A 23,471-nucleotide genomic window follows, 5' to 3' on the forward strand; every position below is an offset into this window, starting at 1 on the left:
TACAGTATTGTAAAATTTCAAACTATCGGCAAACAGGAAGTGGCTACAGTGCAGATGTACAAATTTCTTACACACTACAAACTATAACTCATCATTATCAAGCTGTAGAACAAATATATAATCATTTCCTTCCATAGAAGGCAAGAAAAGTTTGACGAGAATTTTGCTTACATTGAGTGTTTTAAAATTTCAAACTATAAAAGGAAACATAAACTAGCTGCACAGTAGATGTAAACATTGCTCAGTGGTTTAATATGCAACCCCCCACTAAATCCACCTTTGTTGCTTACCCTCTACAAATCAACAAAATGAAGTTGCAGACCAAATATGAAATCATTACCTTCCATAGAAGCAAAACAAAAGTGTGACAAAAGTTTTCCTATCACAATGCATGTTGTAAAATTTCAAATTATCGGCAAACAGTAAGTGGCTGCAAGGCAGATGTCAACGTTGACGTTTATAACTCAACATTATGAAGCTGCAGACCTGATATAAAATCATTCCCTTTCATAGAAGCCAAGAAAAGTTTGAGGAAAGATTTCTAACCAGCTCTTTCAGATAGACAAACAGACGACCCTTAACATATTCAAAAACAACTTTCAACTTAAATTTTTGTGATCATATGATCCTTAAAAACAAAACCTACTGACCTGTTATTGCAAGTATCAATACTCCATTTATTCAGTTAGCAAATAATGCTTCCTCATCTGTACAACCAATCATCTGCAGATAGAAACAAATATAAACTACTTAGTGCAATTGACAGATTCATACATAACATGATACACAAGAGAGCTGCTGGGTCACTCTAAAGGAAAATTTCAATATTTCAGACCTACATGGCTTTTACCACATCACAATTATCTTTACTGCATTATCATCTCACTTAAGGCAACCAATCAATTACCAATAATTTGAATAAATACCTTTGATGATATCCTAATCTGTATGTTCTTCTTCCTTAAACAGTCAATATTTATTTATGCAGAGAAATACTAATTTAGGTATATCAACATCATTAAAAATATGTCAATAAATGCTTGCAACTGCACACCATAGAAAGATTACAAACACAACCATAAGATCAAATATGATAAAACAGTAAATCAGTAGAAATTACTAATATTTTTAAAGGTAACAAAATTACATTCTATATGTGAAAATTTGCACATATGTCGTAAGGACTTTTCCAATATTGTAATTTCTCAAAATCATTTTGCTTAAAAGGAGGTAATTATCTGAAAAAATATGTACACTACATAATGATTTCAAATCAATGTTGGTGAAGAAGAAGAGTTGACTGACACATAAGAATATCTCTCCTGCTGCAATATTTGTTTTTAAAGGGTAATGAAGTCTCAAACTTAGGTTATTTAACTCACTAGTCAAATAATATCTGTAATGTGCACATGGAAATATTTCCAGCATATCATGCACTCTTATTCTTTTCAAATGTATAGACCGTAGAACTTAACAACTTATAATGAAAATAAGCTCATTCATGTTGATAAATAATACAGAAATTATAAGGTTCAATAGAATTAATACACACGACAGAAACATGTCAGAAGGATAAATACTGCTCCACAACTTGACCACAAGACAGAAACATGTCACAAGGATAAATAATGATCCACAAGACAGAAACATGTCAGAAGGATAAATAATGATCCACAAGACAGAAACATGTCAGAAGGATAAATACTGCCCCACAAGACAGAAACATGTCAGAAGGATAAATACTGCTCCACAAGACAGAAACATGTCAGAAGGATAAATACTGCTCCACAAGACAGAAACATGTCAGATAGATAAATAATGATCCACAAGACAGAAACATGTCAGAAGGATAAATAATGATCCACAAGACAGAAACATGTCAGAAGGATAAATACTGCTCCACAAGACAGAAACATGTCAGAAGGATAAATACTGCTCCACAAGACAGAAACATGTCAGAAGGATAAATACTGCTCCACAAGACAGAAACATGTCAGATAGATAAATAATGATCCACAAGACAGAAACATGTCAGAAGGATAAATACTGCTCCACAAGACAAAAACATGTCAGAAGGATAAATACTGCTCCACAAGACAGAAACATGTCAGAAGGATAAATACTGCTCCAAAAGACAGAAACATGTCAGAAGGATAAATACTGCTCCACAAGACAGAAACATGTCAGAAGGATAAATACTGCTCCACAAGACAGAAACATGCTAGAAGGATAAATACTACTCCACAAGACAGAAACATGTCAGAAGGATAAATTCTGCTCCATAAGACAGAAACATGTCAGAATGATAAATACTGCTCCACAAGACAGAAACATGTCAGAAGGATGAATACTGCTCCAAAAGACAGAAACATGTTAGAAGGATAAATACTGCTCCATCCATCATCAAAACCAAGTAGTGTTGACTTGTCCTGTATAGGTACTATGGAAAAGATCTTCTTACAAAAACTTAACATGATCTGATTGACACTGAAGTTTGAAAATGATGTCAATGCTATATGACATACATCAACAGACATATTCTTCTCTAAACGGATCCATAAACCAAATATTGTTGACCTTTCATGCATAAATGCTGAGGAAGACCATCCTGAAAACTTAACTTGACCACTGGAGCATGAAAATGATGTCAAGGGCAGGTGACAATGACTAGCTAATTACAAGGTTTCATCCTTAACTTCCTCCATACATTTTTTTGTAATCCTAGCCTTCCTAGGTAAAAGTGGCGAAGTGGGGATAAGATATTTAGGCTATTGTAAATTTGTAAAACCAAAGGTAACACCAAAAGTAACACCTATCTGCCGACATCTCTCCTTACATGAATTGTGGCAGAAGAGAGAAGCAATTGAAAAATCTATTGCCAAATCCTCAATGATTTAAAAAGAAACTTTTATATGTTTTCTTACATTTCAAAGGGCTAACAGGCTTTTGTCAAATGATACAATTTTAAATGGGGATGTTTAGATGTAGATATATCTGATGTAATTGTATATATTAATATTCTCTTCAACTTTGACATAAAGTGTTTATCCTTTCATTTGTTCATTAGTTAGTTGTTTGTTTGTTCGTTTTATTGGGTTTTTTTTCATTTTTTCAAAAGTTTGGTCATTCATTGATTTATTGATTCTTTCATTCATAGTTCACATATATAGTATTCAGCTTTTTAAATTATCTTAGAAACCTAACCTGAATATTTCAGTCTTTATATTTTGCTGCTCTAGGAAGGCAACTTTAGTAAGTAGGAGAGATCGATTACATGGAGCTCGAGGGACTGAATTGTTTGGGTTACTAGAAACCCTGACACATAATTATTCAAGCTGATTACCGATCACTAATTAGTCAGAAATCCTACAATAATTGATAGATTAAATTAACTTCAATTCGACACTTATCCATCAAACCCTCTAAGTGGTTTAATATTAAGTGATAGCACAAGGTAATGAACTAGCTGTTTTGATTTGACATTTTTTACTGCTGATTGATAATTATAGGTTTCATAACGAGTTAGAATTGGATATCACATGATATCAACTCGAGTTATTTAATTTCAATATAATAATATACGAGCCTTTGGCAAGTTTATTAATACTATCTAAATTAAATAACAAGAGTTGATATCATTAGCAATATCCAATTCTCACAAGTTCTTAAACCTATTTCTGTTATATAGATACAATGGATAAGCGTGGATTCTTGAAAAAGAAACCATGAGCCCGGAGGGCGAATGGTTTGTTTTTCATGAATCTACGCTTATCCATTGTATCTATAACTTAAACTATTGTGTTAATTTCTTTTCAAAATTAAAGCCTTTTCTTAATTAGGAGGTATTGTAAGTGAGTTTAAATAACCATGTTATCGTGTCTAACGATGCATTGATAAATCTCAGATCACAATTAATTGGTTAACAAAATACAAATATAACACTTTAGATCTTTATATTATCAGGCATCTGAATATTATCTGTTTTTACAAAATAAGACATATTCGAACTTATTTCTATTAAAATTGAGAATGGAAATGGGGAATGTGTCAAAAAGACAACAACCCGACCAAAGAGCATATATAAAGTATATATAATAAGTATGTTACCGAAATTTCTAGCACTCTAGGCACATCACGATTTTTTCTTGACAAATAGAATGTAATCATTTTTGTTTCAAACATGTGAAATAGCCAATAATAATCCAAAAATTAACGGTAAAACTCGCTATTATTAAAACAAAATGTCCACTATAACATGCAAAATTAGAAAAAAAAACAGAATTGGGACAACAGAGATAATACAGAGATTCGAACCTAAACCGACAAATCCCTATCTTTTAACTCGTTGATTTTAAGCATGTTAACCTCGCGGCTACCAACTTATACTATACGACTGCCCATTGTGTATATATAAAGGTACAACCCCTGTGTGATCGATGTTCATTTATATATATATAATAGACATCTAAGTTGTAACCCATTGGTAGCCGAGAGGTTTTGTCGATGTGTTGATGTCAGTCATTCATAACAGATTTCAATGAAGGGTTCGATTCCCAGTGAAGACATATACAAATTACAAAAATTAAAGGTAAGTTTTTAAATTAATTCCATTAGTGAACAGAAATCAGTAAATTAACCAATTCAAACTTAATGAAATTAGACGCACAAAGGAAACAATTGAATATAATTTGGTGAGTCCATTTCAGTGGCAGATTTAGGAAGCGTTGATTCTAGAAAAAGAATCCACGGTAAATGAATAGGCTGACGTCACCACAATGGTTTAACTTATGGTAAACACTCTCATCGTGTTAAATTGTAAAAATTCTGCAAATTGTTGATCTAGTCTTTTGCACATACCAGCATGACGTCATATGTCCTGTTCCGGCGTCAAACTTTATCATCAGACATTTTTAAACTTTTTTTGTATGCTTCAGAATGCAATAAAATTTGTCAAAAAGAAGATTTTCAGGTGAAAAGTGTGAGTGTTTTAATTTGTATATTATTAAAGAAATCACATATGTCCGTTTCCATGGACGACATTGTACATCGTCTTTAACCTTTGAAAGTTATCAATGACCTAATGAATAACCAATGAAAATGTCGTAATATGGTCTCATGATGCTGGATAAGCCAATCAAATTAATGCAGTTTTCGTATCACTTTTTCATATCACACTCCCTGCAGTGTGATATGAGAAATATCTCATCATGCAAGAAATAGATAACAGGCCACACCAATAAGAGAACAACTGAGTATCAGCTAAATACATTAAAGATATGAAATCATTTTATTTAAATTACCCTGTAAAAGGATTTTCTTTAGCAATGAAAACATACATTGTAAGTACTACTAATCCAAATCAAAAATTCAGTTTATTTTTTGGTTAAGCATTTTATTAAAAAAAATGTGTCTGTAAATGCAATTAGCATGATTAGAAAAAATACATGTGTATAAATGATCTATCCAATGAAAAACTTTAACACCAGACTCCCACAAGAATCCCAGACTGCAAGAAGAAATATAATCATCAGACTACTTTTACATAATTCAACAGACAGAACTATAAGTCATATTTCATCAAATATTTACAGAGATAGAGAAATAAACAAAATTTTCAGGTATTAAAAAATGCTTCATTAATAATTAATCAGTAATACAAATATTACTTGTGGAACCATTCATCATGGAGATTCCTCAGGATGAAAAGTTACTGTGTGGGACAGCTCATATTCTACATTTGGAAACATAGATGAATGAAGATATTTAATCAATCTCTTTAATGGTATTCTTGCATATTCAATCTATGTGAGCTCATCAAAACAGCATTTATCACATAACATTTAATTGTCTGAGTCTTAGTGATTACATGAGAAACAGGCTTAGATTGACAAAAGGGCTCATATGTAATAACACCATTGATGTGCCTTCCAAACATGTTAGAAAATTAATTTACTTGTCATCAGCTTAACTTTGCTGGTCTGGGAGGAACATTAATAAATTGAACTGCTGGACAACAAACATGTAGCATGTCACAAATTAAATAACCAAAAGACATCTAGTGGTCAACTACAATCCTTATGTCTCACTTTTTTTTTTAAATCTGAAATGTTAAACATTTATAAACTCCATAATTTGCATGTAATTGTATACAGTGAAATGTTCCAATTATCATTGTTGTACAATGAAGCATACAATTCGTTTTCATCAGCAGCCTGCATGATATTTCCAGAAAGTTGTTATTTCACATTTCTCAAGTTATGGCCATATTCCTTTTTTAACAAACATTTGTTCGTTACATGTATACCCTTAGTGACATTTTAGAATTCAATGAACAAGTGGTAAGAGGTAAGTTATTAAATCAGAGATTTCATTACAACAAATTTAAATTACAGAAAACTTTACTAAATTCTCGCATAGATAAAGGGTTGGCAAAAATTTGGGTTTTATGAGTATTGGGTAAACCCTGGGTTTTACTGGGTTTTACCGGGTAATACTGGGTAATATAAAATACTGGCCTGAATTTTAAAGAGGATTCAGTGATAAATCATAAATGCCATACATGAAAGATACATGTATAAATAAGACATAGTATTTTAATTTATAAGTTCACTTGTTTGGGCACGGGTCACTTATTATAAAGTGTATGAATCTGAGAAAGTATTGTTTCATCAAGACAAACATGAAGACATTCTGTCTAGATTAGTCAATAAAAGCTAAAGAATTCATTTTTTTTTAAATATACAATGTATATATAACATTAACAATTATATGTAAGGAAAATTACTTTTAAGAAAACAGTTTTTGTTCATTGCTAAAAAAATTACTAAATTTTAGCATACTTGTATGTACATCACTAATTAATAAGAAATTATTCAGATTACAACACATGTTTGTTTATATAACAATAATCAGCCTTTTAATTTCTACAAGTGTTCATGATATGTCCCCTTAGGTTGTTTATTTAGCAATAAGATCGTATATTAATTAAAATTTAAAATTCACTTAAACCAGGGACATGTATATATGTCTCTGCTTAAACGCTGCAATAAAATACATCTTTTCAAAGTTTGGATTATTGAAACAAAGCTAAGAAATAAATTAAGGTACCAGAAATGTGCAAAACATAAAAATATTCTGTCTAAATAGAATTATTGGATAAAAGGAATTGGATATTGAATTTTCAATCCTCTAGAAATGACTCTCAATTGTTATCTGTATAAAATTTATTTATTAAGCTATAATACCATGAAACTACAACAAGTCTTTACTATTCTCAGTGTAAAAATAAGCTTAAACAAGAAATGATTGTAACAGGATGCTGTTACGAAGTCTCCCAAACAAAGCTCCCATAATTCGTAATTCCCAGGGTCGCCTGACATTGGGCAACGTCCAGTGAAAATTGGTTTGGTCCAGTAAAGTTATATGCATTTGTGATGCCTGGGGACTAACCTTGTATATCATTCAAATCATCTTGGCATGTCAAACCAGAATATATATGGTTTAGGGGTGGGGATCTCGACCATTTACAATATACTAGAACATTGGGGGTGGGGAGGAACCCCTGGGGACTGACCCTATACGTCATTCAAATGTTCATTAAATGACGAACAGGAATTTATATGGTTTAGGGGTGGGGATCTCAACCATTTACAAGATATTAGAACATTGGGGGTGGGGGGAACCCCTGGGGACTGACCGTATACGTCATTCAAATGTTCGAGACATGACAAGTAGGAATATATATGGTTTAGGGGTGGGGATCTCAACCATTTACAAGATATTAGAACTTTCTCAAATGGCAGGGGGTCGGGATGACCCCTGGGGACTAACCTTGTATATCATTCAAACAATCTTCACATGACAAACCAGATTATATATGGTTTAGGGGTGGGGATCTTGACCACTTAGAAGATATTAGAACTTTCTTAAATGGCAGGGGGTGGGGTGACCCCTGGGGACTAACCCTGTATATCATTCAAACTATCTTAGCATGACAAACCAGAATATATATGGTTTAGGGGTGGGGATCTTGACCACTTACAAGATATTAGAACTTTCTTAAATAGCAGGGGTAGGGGGTGGCCCCGGGGACTAACCCTGTATTTCATTTGATGTGCTTTATCATGACAAACCAGAATATATATGGTTTAGGGGTAGGGATCTCGACAATTTACAAGATATTTGAACTTTCTCAAATGACAGGGGGTCGGGATGACCCCTGGGGACTAACCCTGTATATCATTCAAACCATCTTAGCATAACAAACCAAAATATATATGGTTTAGGGGTGGGGATCTTGACCACTTAGAAGATATTAGAACTTTCTTAAATGGCAGGGGGTGGGGTGACCCCTGGGGACTAACACTGTATATCATTCAAACCATCTTAGCATGACAAACCAGAATATATATGGTTTAGGGGTGGGGATCTTGACCATTTACAAGATATTAGAACTTTCTTAAATGGCAGGGGTACGGGGTGGCCCCTGGGGACTAACCCTGTATTTCATTTGATGTGCTTTATCATGACAAACCAGAATATATATGGTTTAGGGGTGGGGATCTCGACCATTTACAAGATATTAGAACTTTCTCAAATGGCAGGGGGTCGGGATGACCCCTGGGGACTGACCCTATATATCATTCAAACCATCTTAGCATGACAAACCAGAATATATATGGTTTAGGGGTGGGGATCTTGACCACTCAGAAGATATAAGAACTTTCTTAAATGGCAGGGGTGGGGGTGACCCCATGGGACTAACCCTGTATTTCATTTGATGTGCTTTATCATGACAAACCAGAATATATATGGTTTAGGGGTGGGGATCTCGACCATTTACAAGATATTAGAACTTTCTCAAATGGCAGGGGGTCGGGATGACCCCTGGGGACTAACCCTGTATATCATTCAAACCATCTTAGCATGAATAAAATGCTTCGCTGGGCGCAGCTTGATACGACCGCAGAGGTCGAACCCTGAACAGTTGGGGCAAGTATGGACACAACATTCAAGCTTGATACAGCTCTGAATTTGGATTGTGATTAAATATTTGACACAGCATAGGTTTCTGACACAGAAAGAATGTGGTCTAAGAACTTGATTTTTTTTTAATTTACCTATTATGGTCCAATGTCCAAAATCAAAATACATGGTTAGATTCAGCATATCAAAGAACCCCATATATTCAATTTTTGTTGAAATCAAACAGTTTAATTTTGGACCCCAACTTGGACAAACTTGAAAACTGGGCCCATAATCAAAAATCTAAACACATGTTTAGATTCAGCATATCAAAGAACCCCAAGAATTCAATTTTTGTTAAAATCAAACTAACTTTAATTTTGGACCCTTTGGACCTTAATGTAGACCAATTTAAAAAACAGGACCCAAAATTAAAAATCTAAAAACACGGTTAGATTTGGCATATCAAAGAACCCCAATAATTCAATTTTTGATGAAATCAAACAAAGTTTAATTTTGGACCCTTTTGACCTCAATATGACCCAATTTGATAGCGGGCCCACAAATAAAAAATCTAAATACATAGATAGATTCAGCATATTAAAGAACCCCATATATTCAATTTTTGTTAAAATCAAACAAAGTTTAATTTTGGACCCCAATTTGGACCAACTTGAAAATTGGCCAAAAATCTAAAATATAAATACATGTTCAGATTCAGCATATCAAAGAACCCCATATATTCAATTTTTGTTGAAATCAAACAAAGTTTAATTTTGGACCCCAACTTGGACCAACTTAAAAACTGGGCCCATAATCAAAAATCTAAACACATGTTTAGATTCAGCATATCAAAGAACCCCAAGAATTCAATTTTTGTTATAATCAAACTAAGTTTAATTTTGGACCCTTTGGACCTTAATGTAGACCAATTTAAAAAACAGGACCCAAAATTAAAAATCTAAATACACGTTTAGATTTGGCATATCAAAGAACCCCAATAATTCAATTTATGATGAAATCAAACAAAGTTTTATTTTGGACCCTTTTGACCTCAATATGAACCAATTTGATAGCGGGGTCCACAAATAAAAAATTTAATTACATGGTTAGATTCAGCATATCAAAGAACCCCATATATTCAATTTTTGTTGAAATCAAACAAAGTTTTATTTTGGACCCCAACTTGGACCAACTTCAAAACTGGGCCAAAAATCAAAAATCTAAATACATGTTTAGATTCAGCATACCAAAGAACCCCATATATTCAATTTTTGTTAAAATCAAACAAAGTTTAATTTTGGACCCTTTGGACCTTAATGTAGACCAATTTGAAAACTGGACCCAAAATTAAAAATCTAAATACACGGTTAGATTCGGCATAACAAATAAATAAATGTGGTCAAAGATTTTACAAATCTAATGCGCCATACTGTGCAATTAAAGATTACTTCTTGAAATTTTTCAATATTTGAAATTTGAAAAAAAAAAAATATTTGAAGAATAATTCTTTTTAATTTCTGAAATCTGAAATGAGAAAAAATTGACTCCCCAAAATTTCTTTTTACCCCCCTCCCCCTTTTTTCCCACAAAAAAATTCTTTCCCTCAAGATATGGTCATAATCTCAATTCAAATTTCCAATGGAGTTTGCAACCATAATTATCCATTTAAATTTACCATAGTGCTAACTTAATCTATTTTATAATAGAATTTAAAATATAGTGTCAAATCTTTCATATGGATTTTTTTGTAAAAAAAAAGATGCAACATTTGCAGATATTTTTACTGGTCTTCCTTTATAAATATGCATTTCTTTAAACATAATTTAAAAGCAGTGTAAGGGAAGTAACCAAAACGTTGTATTTGGATTACCTCCCTTACACTGTTTTAAATTATCTTAATTGTTCATTAACCATTACTTTATACATAATTTAAAAGCAGTGTAAGGGAGATAATTTCAATGATGTATTTGATTTATCTCCCTTACACTGCTTTAAATTATGTTTTGTACTAAAGTATTTGTCCATTAACCAGGACAACCTTGTTTTTCCCCCTTTTTTGCCCCTAATTCCTAAACGGTTTGAGCCATAACCCCCCAAAGCAAATCCTAACTATCCCTTTGTGGTATGGAAACTTTTAGTATAATTTCAGAGAGATCCATACACCGTTCCACAGTTATTGTCTGGAAACTAGAAAATGCTTATTTTTGGCCCCTTTTTGGCCCCTAATCCCTTAACTGTTGGTACCATAACCCCCAAAATCAATCCCACCTTCCTTTTTTGGTATTGAACCTTATGGTAAAATTTCAAAGAGATCCATTCACTTAAACTAAAGTTAGAGTGCGAAAACCAATGTGTCTTCGGACGACTACGACAACGATGACGACGACGACCCCAACGTCATACCAATATACGACCGCAAAAATTTTTTGCGGTCTTATAAAAACCAGAATATATATGGTTTAGGGATGGGGATCTTGACCACTTAGAAGATATTAGAACTTTCTTAAATGGCAGGGGGTGGGGTGACCCCTGGGGACTAACCCTGTATATCATTCAAACCATCTTAGCATGACAAACCAGAATATATATGGTTTAGGGGTGGGGATCTTGACCACTTACAAGATATTAGAACTTTCTTAAATGGCAGGGGTAGGGGGTGACCCCTGGGGACTAACCCTGTATTTCATTTGATGTGCTTTATCATGACAAACCAGAATATATATGGTTAAGGGGTGGGGATCTCGACCATTTACAAGATTTTAGAACTTTCTTAAATGGCAGGGGTAGGGGGTGGCCCCTGGGGACTAACCCTGTATTTCATTTGATGTGCTTAATCATGACAAACCAGAATATATATGGTTAAGGGGTGGGGATCTCGACCATTTACAAGATATTAGAACTTTCTCAAATGGCAGGGGGTCGGGATGACCCCTGGGGACTAACCCTGTATATCATTCAAACCATCTTCGCATGACAAACCAGAATATATATGGTTTAGGGGTGGGGATCTTGACCACTTAGAAGATATTAGAACTTTCTCAAATGGCAGGGGGTCGGGATGACCCCTGGGGACTAACCCTGTATATCATTCAAACCATCTTAGCATGACAAACCAGAATATATATGGTTTAGGGGTGGGGATCTTGACCACTCAGAAGATATTAGAACTTTCTTAAATGGCAGGGTGTGGGGGTTACCCCTGGTGACTAACCCTGTATTTCATTTGATGTGCTTTATCATGACAAACCAGAATATATATGGTTTAGGGGTGGGGATCTCGACCATTTACAAGATATTAGAACTTTCTCAAATGGCAGGGGGTCGGGATGACCCCTGGGGACTAACCCTGTATATCATTCAAACCATCTTAGCATGACAAACCAGAATATATATGGTTTAGGGGTGGGGATCTTGACCACTTAGAAGATATTAGAACTTTCTTAAATGGCAGGGGGTGGGGGTGACCCCTGGGGACTAACCCTGTATTTCATTTGATGTGCTTTATCATGACAAACCAGAATATATATGGTTTAGGGGTGGGGATCTTGACCACTTAGAAGATATTAGAACTTTCTTAAATGGCAGGGGGTGGGGGTGACCCCTGGGGACTGACCCTGTATTTCATTTGATGTGCTTTATCATGACAAACCAGAATATATATGGTTTAGGGGTAGGGATCTCGACCATTTACAAGATATTTGAACTTTCTCAAATGACAGGGGGTCGGGATGACCCCTGGGGACTAACCCTGTATATCATTCAAACCATCTTAGCATAACAAACCAAAATATATATGGTTTAGGGGTGGGGATCTTGACCACTTACAAGGTATTAGAACTTTCTTAAATGGCAGGGGGTGGGGGTGGCCCCTGGGGACTAACCTTGTATTTCATTTAATGGGCTTTATCATTTAGAACATTTTCAATTAAAAAGATTGTGTCTATCACAAACACTTTTCAATTTAAAATCATTTGAAAATTTTAAAAAATAACATCCCATAGGGTTCTATAGTAAAACACTCTTTTCTTTTTGCCCCTCAAAGTACCCCTTTATAAACCCCATTGCACAAACAAAAAACCCTGATTGCACCATTAGACATGTGAGTCTAACATATTGTGAAACCCTAAGTTAATCTGACAAGCGGTTTTGGAGAACGGGTGCTGACAAGTTCAAATTTAAAAGCAGCGGAAGAGGAAGAAGAAGAAGAAGAAGAAGAAGAAGAATAATAACAAGAAATGATTGTAACAGGATGCTGTTATGAAGTCTCCCAAACGAAGCTCCCATAATTCGTAATTCCCAGGGTCGCCTGACATTGGGCAACGTCCAGTGAAAATTGGTTTGGTCCAGTAAAGTTATATGCATTAGTGATGCCTGGGAACTAACCTTGTACATTATTCAAATCATCTTGGCATGATAAACCAGAATATATATGGTTTAGGGGTGGGGATCTCAACCATTTACAAGATACTAGAACATTGGGGGTGGGGAGGAACCCCTGGGGACTGGCCCTATACGTCATTCAAATGTTCATTACATGACGAACAGGAATATATATGGTTTAGGGGTGGGGATCTCAACCATTTACAAGATATTAGAACATTGGGGGTGGGGGGAACCCCTGGGGACTGACCATATACGACATTCAAATGTTCGAGACATGACAAATAGGAATATATATGGTTCAGGGGTGGTGATCTCAACCATTTACAAGATATTAGAACTTTCTTAAATGGCAGGGGGTGGGGGTGACCCCTGGGGACTAACCCTGTATTTCATTTGATGTGCTTTATCATGACAAACCAGAATATATATGGTTTAAGGGTGGGGATCTCGACCATTTACAAGATATAAGAACTTTCTCAAATGGCAGGGGGTCGGGATGACCCCTGGGGACTAACCCTGTACATCATTCAAACCATCTTAGCATGACAAACCAGAATATATATGGTTTAGGGGTGGGATCTTGACCACTTAGAAGATATTAGAACTTTCTTAAATGGCAGGGGGTGGGGGTGACCCCCGGGGACTAACCCTGTATAACATTTGATGTCCTTTATCATGACAAACCAGAATATATATGGTTTAGGGGTGGGAATCTCGACCATTTACAAGATATTAGAACTTTCTCAAATGGCAGGGGATCGGGATGACCCCTGGGGACTAACCCTGTATATCATTCAAACCATCTTAGCATGACAAACCAGAATATATATGGTTTAGGGGTGGGGATCTTGAACACTTACAAGGTATTAGAACTTTCTTAAATGGCAGGGGTAGGGGGTGACCCCTGGGGACTAACCCTGTATTTCATTTGATGTGCTTTATCATGACAAACCAGAATATATATTGTTTAGGGGTGGGGATCTCGACCATTTACAAGATATTAGAACTTACTCAAATGGCAGGGGGTCGGGATGACCCCTGGGGACTAACCCTGTATATCATTCAAACCATCTTAGCATGACAAACCAGAATATATATGGTTTAGGGGTGGGGATCTTGACCACTTAGAAGATATTAGAACTTTCTTAAATGGCAGGGGGTGGGGATGACACCTGGGGACTAACCCTGTATTTCATTTGATGTGCTTTATCATGACAAACCAGAATATATATGGTTTAGGGGTGGGGATCTTGACCATTTACAAGATATTAAAACTTTCTCAAATGGCAGGGGGTCGGGATGACCCCTGGGGACTAACCCTGTATATCATTCAAATCATCTTAGCATGACAAACCAGAATATATATGGTTTAGGGGTGGGATCTTGACCACTTAGAAGATATTAGAACTTTCTTAAATGGCAGGGGGTGGGGGTGACCCCTGGGGACTAACCCTGTATTTCATTTGATGTGCTTTATCATGACAACCCAGAATATATATTGTTTAGGGGTGGGGATCTCGACCATTTACAAGATATTAGAACTTACTCAAATGGCAGGGGGTTGGGATGACCCCTAGGGACTAACCCTGTATATCATTCAAACCATTTTAGCATGACAAACCAGAATATATATGGTTTAGGGGTGGGGATCTTGACCACTTACAAGATATTAGAACTTTCTTAAATGGCAGGGGGTGGGGTGATCCCTGGGGACTAACCCTGTATTTCATTTAATGGGCTTTATCATTTAGAACATTTTCAATTAAAAAGATTGTGTCTATCACAAACACTTTTCAATTTATAATCATTTGAAAATTTTTAAAAATAAAATCCCATAGGGTTCTATAGTAAAACCCTCTTTTCTTTTTGCCCCTCAAAGTACCCCTTTATAAACCCCATTGCATAAACAAAACCCTGATTGCACCACTAGACATGTTAGTCTAACATATTGTGAAACCCTAAGTTAATCTGACAAGCGGTTTTGGAGAACCGGTGCGGACAAGTTCAAATTTAAAAGCGGCGGAAGAAGAAGAATAATAATAATAATAACTGAGCAAAAACAATAAGTCTTCCCAAACTTCGTTTGGGAGACTTAATAATAAGAACTGAGCAAAAACAATAAGTCTTCCGAAACTTCGTTTGGGAGACTTAAAAATTATATTGCCCAATATTGCCCAGTATTACCCGTTTCTAGGAGTATTGCCCAACACAGGAAAACCCAGGTTTTCCCAACTGGGTAATACTTTGCCAAACCTGCATGGATACAAAGATTTGGTTTGGAAGTTTGGCTGTACCTGTATAATTTGTTTTGCAAAGGGATATCACATTCTAATTCTTAGTGATGTTTTTTATAGAGCCCCTAGGTTAAGATACGATCCATAATAACTCATTGATACTTTTAATAAACTAATTCTTAAAAGTTCTTAATTAAACACTGTAGTAGGATCTTTGAATATTGTTTCTTTACAATACCAACATTACTTTTGTTTTTAATAAACTCTTACTACATGTATGCTGAATAGTTTTCAGAAAATGTCTAATTTTCGTTTAATTGCAAAAATATGCAAATTATTTGCAAATGAGCTATACCTTGCTGCTGATGCATATTGATTCAATTTAAGCTAAGATTGGGGACGACATTGGGTTGGGTGGACGGGAATCGGCCCCAAAGTTGGTCATTAGGTGCAAAAAGCATCAATTTTCATCCTATTTCTTAAGTTGACTTAACCTGGAAGACTGAGGGATGCTGATACATGTAGATGTGTCCTACTGTAGTCTGCATGTAGAGTGCACCCCAATGAACACATCAACCACAACAAATTTTAGGTCATAGTGAAACTTATCTGGCTACAGCAGTCTAAAGAAGGTTATTTGCACAAGAAATCTGGAATTTCCCGTTTTTTTGGCTTCAACTGGACCTGCAACCGGAAGTTGTTGTTCCCTAAGTGAATTTCAATAATAAACACAATCAGTAGTTATATTTCTGCAGGTTTACACTATTTCTGGAAGTTTAAGGCTTCTTAACTGCATATTTCAGACACCGAAGGGAAGCCCACCCCTCCAGAAAAACCAGTTTTATCCCATTTCAATTTTCCAAGTTCGTATTTGAGCTCAAAATGCACCATAAACCTGAGAAACATGACAATAAATAGCCTTAGGTTGAAGGGACATTCATCAACTTCGAAATGAATGTCATACAGTTGATCTCTAAAAGTATGGAGAGCCATTGAAGCCAAAAAACGGTATTTTGGGTAGAGGCCGTACCGACATGGTGAAGGTTAATATATAACTAAGCTGAGCATATACTAGATGAGCTTAAGAGATTTGAAAACTTATGATCCTACATGTATGTCGGACTATGTCCTGTCTGCACAAAAATGTACTTATATATTGGTATTGCGCAAGGTCATGCTTTTGTAAGGCTGTTTCTGATGTCCTTAGTGCTAAATCCATTGTATCTGTACTGAGTGATCTTTTAATCTCGGAGAAGTTGATTTATTTATTAGCTGTAATTGACTTTGAACTTGCTGTAATTAATTATATATATAACTGTGAGTACTCTTAGATCAGTATTTTGGGTCTTTTGTCTTTTTGTATGTTGGTTTTTGTGCTTGGTGCACATCTGACAAGTCAAGATAATTCCAACTGATCTTTTTGAAGTTTGTTCGTATGTTATGTATGCTGTTTCAAAGCTGTCCCAGGTTAAAAAGAGGGTTGACCTCTCACAAGCATCAGGAGTCTGTTATTCAGCAGTTTATCATCTGTTGATCTCTGTCATATTTGTTTTTAATGATTTATTGTTTTGTTATAAAATAGACTGATTGTATAATTCTCCTTTAAATTGTTTCAAATTATGTCATGTCACAGCCTTTTATAGCTGTCTATGCTGTACAGGCTTTGCTCCTTGTAGAAGGCTGTAGGGTGACCTGAACTTACTTACATCCACATTCTTGGATCCAGGTGGGTAGTCATATCATTAGCAAGAAGATGTTTCTTTTTTATGTATGAACTGAGCTCTTCATGTATCAAATTTTTTTGAAACGCCCTCTGGACTCACTATATTTGTAAAGTATTCTTTTCATTAACTGTAGTTATATGTTCCTTCTGTAGGTGTTGTGTCATTTTAGTCAAAAAGTTAAAAAGTTATGGACTCATAATAATGTCTCACACATTCGCCTTTTTTTTCTTATCCTAATTTTACACTTTTTCAACTTTCAATGTGGGAAGATAATGGTGACAAACATTTTGTCCGGGGTCTTATATCAAGAGAGGTAAATGTGACCATATTTATATATAAATACATATGTAGCATTCTATAAATAACAATTATTAAGCTTTGACATTTGCTGGATGTGGTTTATATTTAAACCTGGATCACTGACAGTGTTATCATCATAAATGCTGGGATTTGAAATCCCTAATGTATTGACTAATTAAGCATACTTTGTAATTTTCCAAGTTATGTAAGATTTAATGTAACAAACATAAAATCACTTTAGCAAAATTAAATAAACACAAACTGTGAAATCTGTATTAGCTGTAGGATATCAATTCTCACTGACATTATCATGTACATGGGAAATACATCAAAACAGATTGTTTATGCTCTTCTTCCTCCACAAATGTAATTATACAATTAGTTAGCAGCATCACTGCCACTTGGATACCCAAAATATCTATCACTCATATTTGGTGATTTTCATTGCATGCTAGACAAAAAATGAAGGCATTTCAGGTCTCTGGTGGAGAGTTGTCTCCTTGGCAATCATACCACATCTTCTTATTTTCATATGAATATTAAATAATTATATTATAAGTCTCCACTTCTGTCTATGCCATTCACAACCTAAAAACCAGTCAAACTGATGGGAATTGCACTAATTTGTTCTGTCAGTAATAAAGACAATAAAATTAGACCTACTAATCTGTGCATCTCCCAGGAGAGAGATTAAACAGTTCAAATTTTTGTATCTGACCATAAACATGATAAAGAAGTCATAAATACAGGGTCTGATTAAAACTTTGCAAATTAAAAGTTATCAATTAAGCATTGGAATAATTAGTATAACCAATAAGAGAATTAAAATCTATTGATTTCTTAATCAAATGCAAATAAAATGCTCCGCAGGGCGCAGCTTGATACGACTGCAGAGGTCGAACCCTGAACAGTTGGGGCAAGTATGGACACAACATTCAAGCTTGATACAGCTCTGAATTTGGATTGTGATTAAATATTTGACACAGCATAGGTTTCTGACACAGAATGAATGTGGTCTAAGAACTTAAAAATTTTAAATTGGATATTTACCTATTATGGTCCAATATCCAAAATCTAAATACATGGTTAGATTCAGCATATCAAAGAACCCCAAGAATTCAATTTTTGATGAAATCAAACAAAGTTTAATTTTGGACCCTTTTGACCTCAATGTGGACAAAGTTGATAACGGAGCCCAAAAATTAAAAATCTAAATACATGGTTAGATTCAGCATATCAAAGAACCCCATATATTCAATTTTTGTTGAAATCAAACAAAGTTTAATTTTGGACCCCGATTTGGACCAACTTGAAAACTGGGCCCATAATCAAAAATCTAAATACATGTTTATTTTCAGCATATCAAAGAACCCTAAGAATTCAATTTTTGTTAAAATCAAACTTAGTTTAATTTTGGACCCTTTGGACCTTAATGTAGACCAATTTGAAAACGGAACCAAAAATTAAGAATCTAAATACACAGTTAGATTCGGCATATCAAAGAACCCCAATAATTCAATTTTTGATGAAATCAAACAAAGTTTTATTTTGGACCCTTTGGACCTCAATGTGGACCAATTTAAAAACGGGGCCCAAAATCCATTAACTTAATACACGGTTAGATTCAGCATATTAAAGAACCCCAAGAATTCAAGAATAAAACCCCATTGAAATTGGTCAAGAAATAAGCAATTTATACGAAGTATCTTCTTTTGCACAATACTGTGCAATTGAATATTTCTTGCTATTGCGCAATACTGCACTATTGACAATTTCTTGCTATTGCGCAATATTGGTGCTATTGGATATTTCTTGCTATTGCGCAATACTGTGCAATTGAAGATTTCTTGCTATTGCGCAATACTGTGCAATTGAAGATTTCTTGCTATTGTGCAATACTGTTCAAATGAAAATTTCTTGCCATTGCACAATACTTATTATATAATAATTTACACATCCTGTTTGGTGTGTATCTCCTACCATATCATTATTATTTGCTTTTAAATATAAATCAGAAATAACCAACTTTAAATGGAAAATTTTAAAAGAAAAAAAAAGGAAAAAAAGAAAAAAAAGGAAAAAAAAAAAAAATCCTCCCCCACCCAAATTTTTTGAACCCCCTTATGACTCATCACCCCCAAACTCAATCCCAGCCTTCCCTTTGTGGTATGGTACCTTGCAGTACAATTTCAGAGAGATCCATACACTTGAACACAAGTTATTGTCTGGAAACTAGAAAAATGTGTTTTTTGGCCCCTTTTTGGCCCCCAATTCCTAAACATTTCGGGCAATTACCCCCAAACTCAATTCCAGCTTTCCCTTTGTGATATGGAACCTTGTAGTACAATTTCAGAAATATCCAAACACTTACACACAAGTTATTGTCATGAAACTAGAAAAATGCTTGTTTTTTGGCCCTTTTTTGGCCCCTAATTCCTAAAATTTGAGGCAATTACCCCCAAAATCAATCCCAGCATTCCCTGTGTGATATGGAACCTTGTGGTACAATTTCAGAGAGATCATACACTTGACCACAAGTTATTGTCTGGAAACTAGAAAAATGCTTGTTTTTTCCCCCTTTTTTGGCCCCTAATTCCTAATATTTTGAGGCAATTACACCCAAACTCAATCCCAGCATTCCCTTTGTGATATGGAAACCTTGTGGTACAATGTCAGAGAGATCCATACACTAACACACAAGTTATGTCTGGAAGTTTTAAAAATGCTTATTTTTGGCCCCTAATTCCTTAACTGTTGGTACCATAACCCCCAAAATCAATCCCAACCTTCTTTAGTGGTATTGAACCTTATGGTAAATTTCATAGAGATCCATTCACTTAAACTAAAGTTAGAGTGCGAAAACCAATGTGTCTTTGGATGACGCCGGACGACGACGACGCCAACGTCATACCAATATACGACCGCAAAAAATTTTTGCGGTCGTATAAAAACTGACAATTCAAAATGCAATAAATGGAGAATGTGTCCAGTGGACACAGATGATGCCCCCACTTGCATATACAATGTATAACGTTATAAAGGGACATTACTCAAGAACAGTAAAAGTGACGCCATCCAATTCGAAATGATTTGAGTTTTGTGGTAATAATCATTGTGTATAAGTTTCATAACATTTGGTTGAGGCAAACTTAAGTTAGAAAACGGAAACTAACAATTCAGCAAATTTTCCATTTGTAAAGGGCATAACTCTAGGAAAGGTAAAAGTGACACCACCCAAATTCAAAATTGATCCCTGTTTTGTGGTAATTTTGGTATGTACAGACCGACAAGGGTAACACTAAATGTGACCCCTCCGCTGCAGTGGGGGCATAAAAATAAGACATACGACTAAAGAAAAAACATTACATCAATGTTTAGCAACACATAATGTTTAACAGATTAATGACTTAGTATGGTCCTTTATTCAGTTGTAAGGCAGCTACATTTGTACTTAGTAATCATAAACTTTAGGTATATTTTGCTTGTTCTATAAACATAAACTTGCTTCCTCTGTTTTTCATGGAAATCTTAATGTCTCCAACGTTAACTGAAGCCATGTTCAAAGTTACATTTTAACTACAAATGTAAGCACTCAATCCATAACAGACATTTTTTTAGAATTTGGAGAGAAAAAAACAGCATAATACAATCAGGGATTTCATTACCACAAATAACATAAATCCTTAACTAAATTCTTTCATAGATACAAAGACTTGGTTTGGAAGTAAGGCTGTACCTGTAGAAAACTTATTACAAACAGGATAGCACGTCCTTATTTTTACTAGTAAATTTATATACATGTACAGTCCATGGATGTAAACTGATGGATCCTTTAAATAAACTTTTTCTAAAAGGCTACATGTATCTATTTGACACTGTCCCTCACTGCAACTGAATCTTTGAATAATACTTTTATTGATAAAAGAAATATATAAAATCATAACTATTATAAAATATTCTTGCTACAATGTATGCAACTTTGAACATTTACAGTCCTACATTTTGTGTACCTACATGTATATTTTGGCATTGCACAAGATCATGTTTTTTCTCAGACTGTTAATGACATCTTTATACTAAATCCATTGGTTGTGTACTGATTGATATTTTAGTCTTAGATACATGATTTTTTTATTTGTTATTGGCTTTGGATTAGCTTTCAGTAACTACGAGTAAATCTCAGATCTGTAATTTGTGTCTTAAGTCCTTTTGTTAGTTGTTTTTGTTTTGTGTTGATCTGATGTGTCAACTGTCAAGCCAGTATTTCTGGTTTAAGCATTAGCTTATAAATCTTTTGGTATTCTTTTTTGTCCTGTAAAAACAAGACTTGACTGATTTATAATCTTAAGGAGATTTAGTGCCTTGTGCAGTGCATTTTATACATTATAACTTCTTTAGCAGTCATTCAATGGTTTTTGTCATGTTTGCATTTTTGTAGATTATTTTTTTGCCTAAAATTAAAAAAAAAAATTGGTAAAAGATGTCTTTCAAGACTAATAACTTCTTTAAGAAATGGGGTAAATGAATTTCTTCCATGCTGAACTAGTAGTACATTTTGGCTGTTAACGGTTTCTGATATCTCAACATATTATAGTTTCTGCATAAAATTCAAATGGGTAAAAATTGTCTTCCATTGGCAATTAGTCCTCTACTTATAAATGAAAAATAAATTCTTACAAATTTACTTGTAACATGTGTGGTTATTTTTCCTTTGATCTTCAAGTGAGTTAACTCCTTTTATTTTTAGAGGAGTGCTTTAACTGAATGGTTTTTAATTATTGCACTATTCAATCCTGTATTGACCGCCTGTCATATATATATATAGGAAAGTAAAGAGTGGGAGCTTAGACCAGTGCATTTAATTGGAGTTAATGTGAAATGTACATGTTGTATTTAGTATTTAGGAAAGAGTCTTTTTTGGGATTTTGATGGGCATTTTTTTTACAAAAGATGGTAAAACAAGCATTCTGAGAGTATTGCATGGCAATACATAGTCCGCTACCGGTTAAAACTTAATTGTACTGGAACAATATGCTAACTTGATCTATAACTTGTCATGGTGTAAACTATATAACAAATATCATGTCAATGTCTTCAAGCATGATGACAAAAAGTGTGGAAAACTGATTATTTAAGTGAATTTTCTAAGTCCAAGGACCATAACTCTGCACAAAATCATCAGACCGGAACAAAATTCGAACTTGGTCTGTAACTTGTCAAGATAAAACAATGTACCAATTACTAAATCAATATCTTCAAGCATGACAAAAAAAAGTGCGGAAAAATGAATATTTGAGTGAATTTTCAAAGTCCGAGGACCATAACTCTGCACAAAATTATCAGACCGCAACAAAATTCCAACTTGATCTGTAACTTGTCATGATAAAACAATATACCAAATATCAAATCAATATCTTCAAGCACGAAGAAAGAAAGTGTGGAAAACTGATTTGCCGGACTGGCGGATGGACAGACAGACAGACGGAGTGCAAACCTAAAGTCCCCTTCGACTTCGTCGGTACGGGACTAATAAACTCCTGAATTATATTTGATACTTTCCACTTATTTACAATCTTTAAATCACCTTTTGTTGTGACACTAGATATCTATTGTCATATATATATTTCATATCCATATACATGTGTAAGAACTCTCTCATTGTCAAAAGTATCTTCGACGTATACATCATCGTCATGTATATATATATATACAGAGACAGACAGATTGTCCTTCTGAATATAGGTTCATTATACAAATGGACAAAAAACTGCTGTGTTTACGCCTCAAAAACTACTTTGAGAACAGATAAACCTGTGCAGTTGGAAAAGTTTTAAGGTCTAGCTTCCACTAGTTTATATCTGGG

The 23,471-nt window shown here is 34.6% G+C and overlaps 1 protein-coding gene across 3 annotated transcripts in view; it reads right to left on the reverse strand.

Moving 5' to 3' along the window:
* LOC127737880 (Na(+)/H(+) exchanger beta-like) overlaps window positions 1-23,471 on the reverse strand; it is a 103,085-nt gene that overhangs the window by 72,486 nt on the left and 7,128 nt on the right. For all 3 annotated transcript variants that reach the window (XM_052248831.1, XM_052248829.1, XM_052248828.1), the window contains exon 2: window positions 651-723. The gene's annotated coding sequence lies outside the window, so the exon portion shown is untranslated. The remainder of the gene's footprint in view (window positions 1-650; window positions 724-23,471) is intronic.

Source organism: Mytilus californianus, unplaced genomic scaffold (assembly GCF_021869535.1).
Source record: "Mytilus californianus isolate M0D057914Y unplaced genomic scaffold, xbMytCali1.0.p SCAF_4, whole genome shotgun sequence".
In the NCBI taxonomy this organism is placed as follows: domain Eukaryota; kingdom Metazoa; phylum Mollusca; class Bivalvia; order Mytilida; family Mytilidae; genus Mytilus; species Mytilus californianus.